This window comes from Nestor notabilis, unplaced genomic scaffold, assembly GCF_000696875.1.
Source record: "Nestor notabilis isolate BGI_N333 unplaced genomic scaffold, ASM69687v1 scaffold4799, whole genome shotgun sequence".
NCBI lineage: Eukaryota > Metazoa > Chordata > Aves > Psittaciformes > Psittacidae > Nestor > Nestor notabilis.
In genome coordinates, this window is record NW_009943988.1 from 8,993 (window position 1) to 13,134 (window position 4,142).

The window sequence follows — 4,142 nt, forward strand, 5'->3', positions numbered from 1 at the left end:
TGGGTTCGAGTGCCTCACCTGCTGGAAGAGGAGGACATCTGTGCTTTCCAACTTCTAGGGGAGTATCTTAACCCCTTAGTCCTGGACAGGCAACCTCATTCCTATTGATGCTAATTCATTCTGTATTTCTAATTAGCCAGCAGATCAGAAATGGCCACTCAAGGACATATGCTCTGGATGAGCTTTGGCTCTGGTTGTTCTTTACCCCATGCGCTAGAACACAGCCATCCCTGAAGCTATTCAGACATTGCATGGGCCCTGAGCAGCCCGACTGGTGTTGGCTGCATGTCTGAAGCTCTTTGCCTTCTGCCAGCACTGAGCCACGGAGCTCAGATGTGGCCCTCAACCAACTCCTGTGGCACGCTGGTACTTGACAGCATCCACACCAAGACTGCTCCTCATGGAGCCGGCAGGGAAAAGCTGTGGGGGTCACACCAGTAAAGATGAGGAGCACCTATGCACAAAGTGCCACAGGAGAAGAGCAGAGGATGCAGTGTCATCACTGACAATGGGTGCTGAGACATCATCCCACAGTGTGTTGTTCCCACACCACATCTCCACATCCCACCTCACCAGCAGTGGAGCACGTCCAGCTCCAGCTGTGCCAAGTCCAGCATCCTTGGCTGAGGTGTCTGTAGGATGACAACCACTGACAGAAGAGGGGACACCTGAAACAGCTTCTGCACCTTGATACATTAACACAGACCAAAACACACGGGACCAGGGCACTTGTTTTTGGTAAAACCCATCACATCTGGGGAGCCAATGCAAGCCGATGTTCCCAGCCTGAAACACCAAACACACCTCATCCACAACCTTCCCATGCCTCACACACAGCCAGGCCACACACAGCTCGGCTCTGACGCTGCAAGAGTTACAAAAAGCTCCACTAAGTTGCTTTGACCACATCTGCAAGAGGCAAAACTAGTTTTGTGCAATAGTCCAGCCTCAGCCCAGCCTCGCTTACCTTGTCAGCAGCTCTTTGCTAAACCTGCTGTACTTGCAAGAACAGAACACTCAGCAGTGTAGCACTTCAAGGATCAGACTTGAGCCCTGATCCTCAACTTTTCATCATGTGTGTTTGAAGAGCAAAGTACTTTCTTTCTGCTTTGGATTTCAGCACGTATGTTCCTCTTTTCAAAAGAGCAGGGAAAGGGGTTTTATGGTTTCAGATTTGAGGGGTTTTGTAGTTGTTGAGAACAAACAAAAGCAGGTTATCATCCCATCTTGGAAAATAAAGTACTTCCCTTATTTGTCTTTTCAAAAGTCCCTTTTCTTTGTATTTAAAAACCACCTAAAATTCTAATTGGAGTGGAAAAATATTGACAGCTAATACATAACGAAGTGCTGATGAACACAAGTTATTCTCATTTGGGTTTTGGCTCGTCTGAGCTGAAATGACTTTTCCCACATTGTTTATGTGATACTGACACACTGGCCCTCACACCTCCCAGCTAAGCCTCTTTCCTGGAACACCCCACAGGAAGAGAAAGGCATCACTTGAGACAGTTAAACATTTGCAGTTGTCATTCATATTTCAGGGCACTCTCAGCAGCAACAGCTCTGTCTGCAAAGTCTTCACCCCAAAATGCACAACAGATTTCCAAGTCAGAAACATCCCGGTCCTGGCTGCCAGGCAAAATCAGTCACCCTCCACTGCAGGGCTCTGCCACCCAGGGCTGGACCTTGCCCATAGCCCCAGGAGCTGTGGGCACCCAGCTTTCTGCAGGAGCCCCCTAGAAGGGAAGGGTTTGCACAGCTCTCACCTCACACACACAAGCTCTGCCCATTTCTTTTCCTCGTCATCCAGCATGAAACCCATTTTGGACGTACAGCATCAAAACCTGATTTTTACTCACAGAAGCAGCTCAATTAACCTCTGAGGTCTCTGTGTCATGCCCTCTGGGACCAAGTTAATGAACATTAATGACTTTATGAGTCTTTTCCTGCTCTCAGATCAGCTACTCTGAAAAGGACCTGGGTGCTCTTCTCACGTGCCTCCCGCCTGCTCGGGAATCACCAGACTCAAACACTGTCCTTGTACCCGAAATAAATCAACACTTAATATTTTACAATTACTTTAAAAGTTCTTTGAACAGTATTTTACAGCTCAGCACAGACACCACAGAGATTTGGTGAGGCTGCATGTGTGTACAAAGATGACCCGAAAGAACCTCAGACTTCTTTCATTTCCAGAAAGCATCAGAGGTCAAAACTTGAACCGGGATTGTAAGTCCCTAGAGTTTGTGTTTGTTTTTCTCTCCGAGATGGAAATTCACTCCTGTGGCATTTCTGTGGGGCAAGCTGAAACTCAAGAGGTTCACATCATTAACAGTGGCACCGATATATTTAGCCACGGATCTCGAAATCACAAATAGCAAGGTTTTGACAGGATAAGGTGCTATTTTAAAGTGTTGAACAATAAAATCCCAGCTGTCAAATCTCAGCTCCAGCTGAGAAGACGCACATGAACCCGTTTGGGTAATGAAAAGCCAGTGAGAAAACTTCTTCCAAGAGCATGGAAAGAGCTGTTAAAATCTTTTTCTGATCCCTTGAGCCTATTGGACTTATAACATTGATGTACAGAAGTACACAGCAGTGACCTCAGTGCGTGCTCCCACACTGCCCCATAGTCAGCCTGTGAGAGAGGAGACAGCCCACCACAACCTAGCAGTGTCTTGGTGTCCCTGCCAAGCCTGTGCTGCGAGCAAAGGATGGACACTGCTCCGTGTGCGCAGGAAAAGATGAGTGCTGCTAGTGTCAGTGTGTGGTGAGGAAGGTGGGTCCCTGCCAGGAGTCCAAGCTGGCTTCGCATCATGGTGGAGCCAGAGCACCTGCTTATGTTCAAGTGATGCTTCATTCTACACAAGGGTCTTTTCTTGGAGTCCGCAAGGCAATGCCATCCTTGGGATGGTTTATTCAAGTAGAAGGATGAAGCACAGAGGCCTCGGGAGCGTGTTCATGTCTCATTTTTGCTCATCTCTGGCCAGTGGCAGAAGCTGCATCCAGAGCTGCTGAGGACACCAGAAAACCATCTAGCACCTTCTTAAACCAAGATGTTCACTTCTGCACCCAGACCAACCTGTCCCCAGAGGCAGTGGGCTCACCGTGGCTGAGCTCTGCAAGCCCCACAGCAGTACTGGCGATCCCTTCCAGACACTTGCATGGAGCACATGTCCTCAGCATTATGATCCTTTTAGTCTGCAGCAGGCAGCACGCTCTCCTACCTATTCTTATTAGTGCAATCACCAAAACGAACTGAGAAACAGCTTGAGGGCTACAAAACCAGGCAAGACTTTTCCAGTCTCATTTCTTTGCTCATTGGGTCAGAATACCTCTAAATACCCCCAAATATTGCACCTTTCTGTACCTAGAGCTTTGCAGAAAGAAGGAAGGGGGTGGAAAGCCTCTTGGGAGGGGAAGGAGGGGATCTCAAATCCTACCATCACTTGCAAGTGTCACTAGTGGTGCTGGGTCCTTCTCTAGCAAAGCTGCCTCTTCAGGTGATCTTAAGGCAATCCTAGTGGTTTCCCTGGTACTTTCCTCCCTCCTATGAGTGTGAGTGTGGTTCCTGCCATATTTCAAACAACTACTGAGGATTCCGCCTCTGGGATATCTTTAGCATCTGGTGCTGCAGAGCAGGATGCAAGGACATGGGCTGAACAGGGAGTACATCTCATGGGTGAGCTCTGAAATTCTGCAGAGATTGGAAGTTTGTCTCCTGCAGGTCCTGGATCTACAGTAAGTACATGACAAGGTGTCCACACCCCAGTATGGCCTCTTGCAGTCCATTCACTGGAACACAAGCAGCAGTCTACAGCCCATGCTGGGGTCTTGCTGGGCCTCAGCTGGGTTGCTCTGCTCTGTTCCCCTGTGAGACATCCAGCCTTCATAATCTAAAGGAACCCTTGGGAAAGTCTGTCCCCATCCCCAAAGGACTGTCCGGAGCTCCCTCGACCCCATACAGATGAAATGCCATCAGGACACTGGGTGGGTGACCTGCAGCTCCACATGCCTCAACAGCCACCTACCACCACCTAACCAAGGACATTAGTTTCCCCAAATGCCCCATCATGGGCTCCCCCAGCTCACAGTGGCCTGGCAGCCACTGTCAGGGACCGCCCACCCCGCACGTGCCGGTA